Source organism: Girardinichthys multiradiatus, chromosome 11 (genome assembly GCF_021462225.1).
Source record: "Girardinichthys multiradiatus isolate DD_20200921_A chromosome 11, DD_fGirMul_XY1, whole genome shotgun sequence".
Lineage (NCBI taxonomy): Eukaryota > Metazoa > Chordata > Actinopteri > Cyprinodontiformes > Goodeidae > Girardinichthys > Girardinichthys multiradiatus.
In genome coordinates this window covers 34,503,381-34,514,927 of record NC_061804.1, presented here as the reverse complement: position 1 = coordinate 34,514,927, position 11,547 = coordinate 34,503,381, and the positions used below count along the sequence as shown (strand labels likewise).

At 38.4% G+C, this 11,547-nt stretch overlaps 1 long non-coding RNA gene across 2 annotated transcripts; it reads left to right on the top strand.

Annotated features, from left to right (window-relative positions):
• The first annotated feature begins 454 nt into the window (after positions 1-454).
• LOC124876094 lies at positions 455-10,453 on the top strand. 2 transcript variants are annotated; one of them, XR_007040208.1, is made up of 3 exons: positions 455-491; positions 9,969-10,061; positions 10,189-10,453. It is a non-coding gene; the product is annotated as an uncharacterized LOC124876094 (long non-coding RNA). The 2 variants fall into 2 exon arrangements; XR_007040207.1 differs by lacking the exon at positions 455-491 and adding an exon at positions 7,014-7,039.
• Positions 10,454-11,547: the final 1,094 nt, after the last annotated feature.

Sequence of the window (11,547 nt, the reverse complement as noted above, 5' to 3'; positions counted from 1 at the left end):
GGGGCTGACTGGTGAAAGCATCGGCAATATAAAGGCAATGCTGAAGGAGGGAACTGTGGTTGTTTCCTCGCAGAAGACTAGCAAACAAGATCGGACGGCTAAAAGAAGCTCAGATGGAAAAGGAGCAGAGACACAGACTAACTGATCGACTGCATTAAAAAAAGGATCAACCCGTTTGCCTCAAGATTAAGAATCTGATTTCATCTAAAGCCTTTTTATCCAGACAACAGAAGTGAACTTGATCGGTGAACAGCTGATTGCTCTAAGTTTCAGGCTTCTGGAAGTCCTGAATCAACCTCATTTATGTCTCCAGGTTTCCTTCAACTCTTCAGCCTCTGGAAACTACTGTCTTCAGAGACATATTACAACAAAGTTTCTGTTTAACCATCAAAGCCTCGTTACCAGAAGAAATATCTCCATCAGGTGCATGGATAAGCCTCCGTCTTCAAAGCCTCTCCAAACTCATTAGTTTCAGCACCAGGGAAAGACAGGTTGAGTTGATTGATTCATTTCTGTTATTGAAATTATTTTGTGTTGCTGAATTTAAGCTGTTACTGACCCCTACAAAAGCGTTACTAATTAAAGAAAGTATATAAAATTCTAGTTAAATCATGGACATTCAATTATTTGAGTCACCGTATTTTTGGTTTTTCATTGGTGGTAAAAAGTCTTGTTGCCTGGTTCTAAGATATTTTAGGAGGTTTTTATAGGTTGCCTTAGCCAAGTTTGTTAAAACAGCACCTTGGGGCTCGTGCCGAGCCCCAAGGTGCATCCCCACAGCACAATGCTGCCACCACCATGCTTCACTGTGAGGAATGGTGCAGTCTATGTTTGCATAAATGCCACTTTTACATTTTTACATTTTTTTCACATTACCCTTTATATATAAATTGACCTTAGTGTACTTTATTGGGGTTGGGAGGTAGTAGAAAAATTATTGGTGTTTTTAAAAACAGTTTACAAAATACATATAAAAAGTGTAATGTGCATATGTATTCACTACCCAATATACCATACCCCTGAATAATTCCAGAGCACTTAATTATCTTCATGGGTCACCTAATGAGTGAATAAAGTCCACTTGTTCGTAATGTAAATACAGCTGATCTGTCTAGCTCCTAGAATCCATTGTTAGAAACCATTAGTGAACAAACAGCATTGTGCAGACTAAAGGACACACTGGTAGCTGGTAGAGACATGCGCCAATTGATTAGCAGTTGTAAATACAGCAATAAAGTGGCTTTACAAAGTCTTGGCTCAGAGGGGCTGAATATGTCCACCACACTGATTTGCATTTGTGAAAGATAATTGAAAATGTATTTTTTTTCCTTACCCTTCACAATTATAGAGTAGTTCACCACATGGAATCTCAATAAATTACACTGAAGTTTGTGGTTGTAACATGACAAAATGTGAAAAAGCTCAAGGAGTGTGAATACTTTTCCTAGCTCCTGTAGTTTATGGGGAGGGGAACGAGTTGTGTATTCCGATAAGCACATCATGGAATCTAGCGTGAGAAGTCTGAGGTGTGATGCAAAGGAAAAGGGGAAATAGTAGAGACCTAACTCCTCAAACTTGAACCACCGTTTATTTGTTACATGCTCTCAAAGACATGCATGATTAGGCAGCACTCTGACTCAGGTTACTCCATTTGTTTGTTCAAAGCGGAGGCTCAATAAATGTTTAACTTCACCCGTGGTGCATATTTAAGCTGTTCTGCTCTCTCTTCTTTTTCAAAACATTGTCTTTACCTGTGAATTATATTACTGTATTACAGTGCTACAATCTAAATCATCCAGAGTCCTGGGTTTTCTCTTGTGCTCTCTTCTCTTCAGCTTGCTTCACAGGTTTTCTACAGCAATTACGTCTGGGGGCAAAGATGGCCATAAAGGAAAGTTGATTTCGTGTCTGTTGATCCATTTCTGTGTTATATTGGCCATACGTTTTAATTTTCCTGCTGAAAGATCTCCAAAGATGGTATACTTTCATTTTAATTCTAGAAACTTATTTTCCTTTAACATCCCAAGGTATTTTAGAGAGTTCATGATGCCATACATTGTAACAAGGTTCTCCGGGCCTTTGGAAAAAAACAACAACAAGCCCACATCATCACCACCATACAGTGGGCAAATTTTCCACATATTCATCCTTTTAGTAGTATTTGTTGACAAAAGCTTAATTTTTGTTTCATCTGGCCAAAGCACACAGTTTCAGTAAAGTCATTTTAGGAAACTCCATGTTTATGTTTGAGATGGTGAGACAGAAAGGGCTTTATGTTGGCATCACTCTCAAAAAAACAGTCGGCATGTGAATAGCATCAAATGGCTATCAAGGAGACTTGGTAACTCCAAGACACTACCTTTTGTTGCAGTCATGGAATGCAGTTAGGATTTCCTAACAAAAAAAATGCCTTTGAAAATATGTTTCAGTTACATTTATTTTTATAGGAGTTAAAATTGTGCAGACAATGATTCTGTTAACAGGAAAACAATAATCAATTTCTTTTTTCTCACTTAGTAGAATAACTAAAACCAGAACATTTCTGAAGAAATTTAGACGGGGCCTGCCAAAGGTTCTGTGGCTGAGGTAGTCCTACTGTGCATCAGGATAGAGGGTAGAAGGCAAAGATATCCACGCAGACCTGTTCTTGTTTCACCAGTAATGCCATTGCAAAGCAATGGCATTCCATGCCTTGCATTGCCATGGCAGTCCCCAATAAATAACGAGTCCAGTTTAGAGGTGAATAGTAATAGGTGCCTCCATGCAATGGCATTGAAGGGCTCTCTCTCCATTTCAATGGCAGGTCCCAACTAAGAAATGTTGAGACTTTTATTTTGTAAATATCACTAGATTTTTATTTTGAAAGGATAAAGTAGATTAATTTCCATCACTGAGTTCCAGCAGTAGTGTTAGGACCAATGCTGCAATTATTGCAGTGTGAAATATGAAGGCTTTTATTTTGTAGAGTATTTCTAGGTCTTATTTTAAAAGTCCAGCATAGTTGTCCTTTCAGGTCTGAGTTAGTTCCATTAGTTATATAGAACCTGCCTGCCATTATAAAATCATTATGTATGTTATTATCAGCTTAAAAAATCAATAGTAACAATGGAAGACTGAGGCTTTTATTTTCAAAGTTTCACTAAGCCTTTTTTAAAGGGCCAACATAGTCCCATTTCCAACACTGGGTAAGCTCCAACAGTAGTGTAAAGCCTAGTCCTGCAATGATCTATAGTTTAAAATGTAAAGGCTTTTATTTTCTAGGGCATTATTTTTGTCTTATTTTGAAAATCCAGCATGGTTGTCCATTCAGGTCTGGATTATTTCCATTAGTTATATAGAATCCGTGTCCTATGCTAAAAAACCTAGTGTACTATTTTATGAGCTTTAAATATAGATAGCAAGTATAGCAAATTTAAGCTTTTATTTTGAAAGTCCTAAGGACTAAAACTGTGGAGCTCTGCTGTAGACCCACTTGGAAGAGCTTATATATTTATTATCTGAAAAGTATATCACGATGGCTCTGATTTTAAACAGCAGCTGGTACACTTAGATTGAAAGCATGACTCATAAATCCTGTTTTCCACTGCTAGTTTGAGCTCCTTAGGTATTTAGGATTATTATGAATCCTCCTTTTGCTGTAATGAGGCCTAAAACTGTAGGAGTGTGTTAATCTGTACAGTATCTGTCAGTTTGACCTTGAAGAGCCAAACTGAGGCCTTCTCCTCTGTCAGCACTTGATTGTCTCTATCTGAGTCTGCATACCGTAGAGTCTCAACAAAGGGTCTGAACAAATCAGTCCTCTGCGAAAGCCATATGTGGTATTTGAAAAATGTTCAAACCGTGGGTGACAGTCGTTCCTTGTACCTGAGTGTGGAGATTTTCATAGCTCTACTTCACTCACAGTATAAGATAGGACGATGGAAAGAAATGTTGTCACTGGATTGCTGCTTAGACTGTCACTGAAAGTACATGACAAAAAGGGCTTCGGAAATATTTGACTCCTGGCGATCAGGAGGGGTTTGAAAACCTTAAGACCTATAGCAATTACAACGAGATTGTATGAAAGCAGAGGCCCGGCCCTACAACCTGACCGAAAATGGTGACTGTAGAGCAAAATTTGTGGCCGTGAGGGCGAGTTAAAACTCATTTGTCCTGAAAAAAAAACCAACTTCTGCCACTCTAGTTAACCGACATCTCCATTGTGCCAGTTGGATTTTATGGCAAACTTTGTTGTGCTTTGAGTCTAAATTTTAAGAAACCATAGCAGGCATTTGAATTTCATTTTCACTTCTGAAAAGATGACGTATTTTTATTTATATATATATATATATATATACATATATATATATATATATATATATATATATATATATATATAAGGGCTGCACGGTGGCGCAGTTGGTAGCACTGTTGCCTTGCAGCAAGAAGGTCCTGGGTTCGATTCCCGACCGGGGGACTTTCTGCATGGAGTTTGCATGTTCTCCCCGTGCATGCGTGGGTTCTCACCGGGTACTCTGGCTTCCTCCCACAGTCCAAAGACATGCCTGTTAGGTTAATTGGTCACTCTAAATTGCCCTTAGGTGTATGAATGAGTGTGTGCATGGTTGTTTGTGTGTTGCCCTGCGATGGACTGGCGACTTGTCCAGGGTGTACCCTGCCTCTTGCCCATAGACTGCTGGAGATAGGCACCAGCTCCCCCACGACCCACTATGGAATAAGCAGTAGAAAATGACTGACTGACTGACTATATATATAATTCAGACAGTAGAACTTGTCCAGTTCAGAGGTGGATAGTAATAGGTAATAGGTGTATGATTATTCTAGTTTAACAAAAGATTAAAAAAAATTCAGGCTTTCTACACATATTTCTAATAAATGTTGCCAGAATAGGAACTAGAGGAAAGAAATAAAGAAAACAATTTATCCCATTTTTTTCTGCAGGGTTATATTCTAATCATTAACAGGTTTAATTGTGATTTTGCCAAGCAGAGCTTCCCATTTTTTTTTTCACATCAGTTTATTGTCAGTATAGTGTTCATAGTACAATAGTGCTTTTCAGTGCATTTATATGATTGTGCTTTTGCTACACACCACGTATTTAACTATATACATGAGTAAAAACACTTTACATTATTAGCTCGTATTAAGTGAAGTAACTGCTAATTAAACTCATAGCATCAAAGTTGCATTCAACAAGCCTTGGCCGAACATGGTTGTCTCAGGCACAAATGTGAAGCAAAATAACAACCTACTTTTGGTTTTTCTTTGTAATCCCATTAGAAGTGAACAGAACACCAGAGATCAATTATTGCTCAGGCATGCATTTTTGTGCTCCGTCAAAAAAAAAAAGCCTCTGAAGTTCAGATTTGATCTCCATCGGTGTTCTTCGTAGCCCTATTTCAATCCTTATTGACAAACGATGCCACTCTCCCCACTGCTGGACCTTCATGGCCTGAGGTCACCACAGTCTGCCCTTGCTGTTCGACAGGCAGCCAAGAAAAGACACATGGGACAGATTTCAGTCAATGAAGAAAAATAGATTGCCTACCTTTAAAAGAGGTGAAACTTAGCAATAATTCAGTATTGCAGAGCGCCAAGTTGCATAACTTTGGAGCTGGATAGATTTTTAGCTGAGATATGGCATAGCTAAAGAAGTTGTCACGCTTCCTTTAAAGCCATTTATAACCGCATCAAAGATATAGATGAATATTATCTTGTTAACAAGAATAGATGCTAAAGATTTACATCTTCTATGTATTAACTGCAGCTAAAACTTATTTTAGATATTAAATAGGCTTTAAAACTGGGTCGTGTTCATGCAATTTGCTCAGTAAAGTCTCTCAGGACCTAGTAAGTCCCATCACACTCCCACATTTGAAAGTATTTTAGGGTACATAGAGTATGAAATAGTTTCTGTGCTTAGTATCAAGTGTATATAATGCAGAGAATACAGCCCTATTATATACCAAACATTCATTATACATACATTCAGTTTGACTTATTGCACTTTGTGCATACACACAACTTGAAGAGAGTCCAGTATCAGTCACCAAGTGATTGTGGAAGCAAGTGTTAACATATGCAGCTGTATGGTTCACAGCAGTGTAGAAACAGTCATCAAGGTCAGCAGCAGGCTACTGCAGCGTTGTAACAGGACACTCCATGCTGAGCAGGGAAGCAGGAGCTCTGCAACGTTCACAAAAAAATGAAAATATTACAATGTGAGAATGATGTTTTCCTTTTTGGATGTAAAATAACAGGAAGCGCACACTTTCAGAGAACAATGACCATTAGGGCAAGCGGCTTACTTTTCTCGACCATTGAGGTTTTGGTGGCTGTGGCTGAGTCGCCCTGCCTGATGTTGCAGGTGAAGTTGGACTTGCCTTTGGACAGGTTCTTGAACAGCAGGCGGCAGATGTTGCCCGGAAAGATGCGGGCTTTGGCGCGGCTCTTGTAGGAAGAGTGCTGCTCCTCGTCTGGATCGGTGGTGTCAAGGATCCTCTCGCCCTGCGTGTACTTGCAGAAGGGTTCTGGTGACTCAGCTGGAAGTGCGTACTTGCAGTCCATCCTGAGGTTGTTCTCGGCCACAGAGCAGTAGGACAACTGAACCACCTTCTGAGCTGATGCAAAGCCTGGCACCAACGGATGATTAAAGACACACTTTGAGGGTCTTTGGTGTTGGAAAACGTATTTGAAACCAAGTAAATATTAGGAGAATTACAATCTGCAGATCATCTTACCAAAGAGTAACACTGTAATCAGTAGGAACATTCTCCCAAGATTCCTGGAGAAATACAACAAATAAATCATCCTCTTAAAAACAGTGTAAACCAGCATCATGCTTTTTTTTGCCCTAGAGTCTCTGCATTATTGAGGTTCCAAATAAAGCTGACTGTGCTGTAAAGATCAGGATCAGATATAGCAGGCATGAATATCACATTTCTGGAGCTCTGCAGAAAAAGTACAGTAACACCCCACATCTGATCATAGAACAGCCTCACTGTTTACGCTGCAAAGACATGAGCTGCAAACTTCATTGGTGAGTTGCCAATATTTAAGCATTTCTTTGTCTAACCTTTGTAGACAGCAGGATGAATATTTACCTATTCCCACTGAATATATTAAGAATACACACAAGGCAGTCCAGCAACATTTAGTTTGACTCACAAACCTTCTCATTAAAAAATGCCTCATTGCAGTTTGGAGACAAACACTCTCATTCCGATGAGCCGAATAAAAGAGGAGCAATCTTAATAGAGCACTTCAGTCTATATGACAGACATGATTAGGTATGAATCATGCTCACCTTCTCTGATGCATTTTGAGTCCTCCTCAGTGCTCTGCAGTGCGATGTCGGGGGTAGATACAGTAGAGGTCGGCTTATAGAAGAAACAGAGAGGAGAGGGAGAGGGACAGAAAGGGAGAACGAGAGGGAGGGGAGGGGGAGAGAATGCTGCTCCAGTGGACTTTGGGGACATTTCAGAGCTGTATGAGGTTTGCTATTGATTTTTTTCGCCTCTGTTTTCTAAAGGTACAAAGGATCACATGTCAATACACAAACCTCTTGTCCATATTCATATATTTAGGCTGCTGAATCTAAGAGACATTTGGGATGTTCTGCAAACATTTACAGTGCCTTGAAAAAGTATGCTTGGTTTAAATTATACTCAGGAATCCATTTACTTATTACATGACTTCTGCAGGCAGTTGGTTGCATTGTACTTTATTTAGGGGTATACGAGTAATATTTTTATTTGTAAAAACAATTTACAATTATGCACCACTTTCAATTGGTCTATCACATGAGTTCTCAATTATAGAGTTTTAGGTTTGTAACATGACAAAACGTGAATAAATCTGTATACAAGCTGCACTGTCCTCAGGGTGAAATATGGTGGTAGAGGCATAATGCTGTGGGGATGGTTTTCTTCAGCAGGTACAGGGAAGTTTATCAGATCTGGTTGGAAGATGGATGAGCTAAAGATCATCCCTGAAAGAAACCCTGTTAGAGGCTACAGAAAACCTGAGACTGGGACAAAGGTTTAAAATCTAGCAGGACAACAGTGCTATAGATGGCCTACCATAAATACTCCAACAGCATAACAACTCACCCAGAAGGCCACAAAAGCACACAGATTATCTAAAGCACTACAGGCGTCACATACTTCAGTTATAGTCGGCGATTATTATTCAACAATAAGAAAAAGACTGTAAAAATTGGCCTCCGAGGAAGCATTTCAAGGTATAAACCACTAGTGACAGACAAAACACAAAGCCCAGACTAACATTTGCCAAAAAAATGTTCTGATAACCTGCAAGACAGAAAATATTCAATGGACTGAGAAGACAAAAGGAGAAGTTTTTGGATGTTATGTGTCAAGGTACATTGGTGTAAAACTACTACAGCATTTCAGGAAAACAAAAACATCATTAATAGTAAACATGGTGGTGGTAGTGTGATGATCTGGCGTTGCTTTGCATCTTACGACCTGGAAACGAGTTTTAATTGATGCATCCATCAATTCCAGAACATTCTGAAGGAGAAAGTCTGGCCAGGACAATGTTCTGAAGCACACCAACAGGTGCACCTCTGACTAGCTCAAAAAAATAATGGTTTTGGAGTTGCCTAGTCAATGCCCTGTTTGAGATGCTGTGACATGACCTTAAACAAGCCATCCATGCTCAAAACCCTTTCAATATGTGGATTTAGTCTGCCATTATTTTTTCACATATATAGAGGACAAAATTGGTTTGGAAAGCCCCTTTTCCTTTAATAAATAAAAACATAATTTGAAAACTGCTTTTCATCTTGTTTCAGGTCATCTTTGTCTAATTTTATAATTAGTTTAATGATCTGAAACATTTAAGTGTGACGAAAACATAGAAATAAAATAAATCTGTAAGGGATAAAAACTAAAACTATCATACATGTGGCTGCAAGTTGTTAGGACTGTTGCCTTGTAGTAAAAAGATGTTGAGTTCAATCCTATCCAAAGGCATTTTTGCATGGAGTTTGCATGTCCCCCTTGTGTGTGTGTAGGTTCTGTGATGGAACAGCAACCTGTCCAGGGTGTACCCTGCCATATTTAGTGACGCTAACCATCCGCCCTCCCTGGCAACAAGTTTTTGTATTTTACTCTCCAAGACTTTCCAAGACCCTAAACTAAACACAGATATTCGAATAATGTTTCGTCAAAAAGAAAACAATGACCAAAATGATGCAAAACACTGAACCTGCAGCATATCCCTTTATAACAATCATACAATGTCTCATAAAGGTACAAATGGGACATAAGATATAACACAAATATATCTTGGTAAAATAATGTTGGTAATTTAATTAAAATATTTGTTTGTGGTTATATTCTGTATAACCACAAACAAATTCTATATTCTGTTACTTTCCTCATAGTGTGTTTGTAACCTCATAATGTGGTTACAAACACACTTTGAGTTGTGGGACCCTTCACATGACATTTCTGTAATTCTGTAATTTCAATGAGAAGTAAGTAAAGCAAAGGTTCACACAATAATAGTAGATCTGATATTATTTTAATGTTAATACTCAAGCAGTTTGGAAACCGGTAAATGAAAACACGAAAGCACCATCCAGTAATACACAGTTGATCCATTAACTGGTTGTAATGAAGATCCAATAAAACCCAGCTGAATTTGCAGCAGAATGTCCACAACAAAAGTGACATACTCGTCAACATTCTTTTATATATTTTAAAAGGATTTTATATATACTTATATATACTATAGCATTCTCCTGCAAGGTGAGTTTATTTTTGATCAATGTGACATCTGTTATGTGACAATATGCTCTTCTAAACATTTACTGGGGCTTTATATATTTATGGCTCCTACTTAGTGTATAAACAAGATGAACTGCCCCTTCACTGCAGTCCATACTGTGTAATTTACTGAGTTAAACCTACAGTATCCTCTGTATCTCCTTCACAAAGCTCGTCCATTTTGTCAAGGTCCTTCCTGGACAGCCAGTGAACAACTGCCACGCTGAGGTAGTCTCCTGGGACACAGACAGAAGTCCTGCAGAGGTCTGAGAACAGCACAAATCACGACTCACAGTGACACACGCTACCTCCTCCATGCTGTCTTATTATTTCATGCATTAACACTTCTTTTTTTTTGTTCAATTGTCTTATTTTGTCCGAATATAAATAGCTGAGAAAGCAGGTTGTGGGGATTCCTGTTAAGATTATTCGACTGGGATTCTGTGGCTGTGATCTGGGCTTCTCTGCTGGATGCTGCTGCTGATACACTGCAGATGAGAGAAGAGCCATCGCCTATCTTCTTCACTTAATTAAACTATACAACCAAGTGATTTGCTGCTTACTACCTTGCTAGATGTTAATTAGATTTTACTCTTCCAAGCCAACACTGGCCAAAAATCTGTAATGCATCTGAATGAGTTATATTAAACACTACAATGTCTACATCCTGAATTTTCCATCATTAAACGTGAAGGAAAAAAGATGTTAGCATGCTTTTACTCTGAAAGTAATAACTCATTGTGAGGTTTTTTGTTTTTTGCAGCTTATGATGTTTTTGCAGCTGTTGTTTGAGCTTATAATGATTTACATACCTAATACAGAGGGCCTCAAACTTTAAAAATGTTTTATACATTTCTAGATTTCTAAACTAATTAGATCTTAACGAGATTTCTAACCTAATGAGATTAATAAGAACTTTTAAAAGTTCAAAAGTGAAAACAATTAAGCAAACGAAGCATCATACTTGGTTGTTTTCTTAACGGAAATTAATCACAATTTTTTCAAACATAGAGCACTATCAAAATCTGCTATTCACATTACATTTGTTGAAGTTATCGAACAATAGAGATTACAGAGAAAGTTAGACAAAGAACCCCAGAGGCTGATTGGACAGAAAAAGGATGCAAAACCAACACTTAGAGGTTTGTACTCCACCAATCTGCAGACAAACAGTGCACAGTTAAAACAAACATAATGGTGCCTTTATCATGAATCCATCTGTTTAACTGTACATCAACCTGACTATTTTCATGTTGTGTTTTGAATTTCACTACAGCTTCTCTACCTGAGTTTCTGTCTGTTGTGCCACACACTGTCACCATGTACACAGGTCAGGCAGTGAAACTTCCTGATATCCCTGTATCTAGTTAAGCAGGAATTTCCAGATCTTATGGAACTACTTTGCAGATACTAGAAAGGCTGACAACTGAAATAGTGTACAGTTTTGGGAAAAAAATGCAATGGCCCTGAAGCGCTTTCATATTTTATCACCTTCTGACCACAAACCTCTGTGTGTGTGATTGAGATTTTAGATGATCGCCCAACACAAAGTAGCACATTTTGTGAAGTGGAAGAAAAATGATACATGGTTTTCCTTTTTCTTTTACAAAAACAAAGCTAAAACATCTGGAATCCTTTTTATACGCCATCTTGAGCCAATACCTTGTAGAACCACCTTTCAGTGCAATTGTAGTTACAATCTCTTGGGGCATGTCTCTATGCTTTACTCTTTCTACTCTTTTGTTTATAA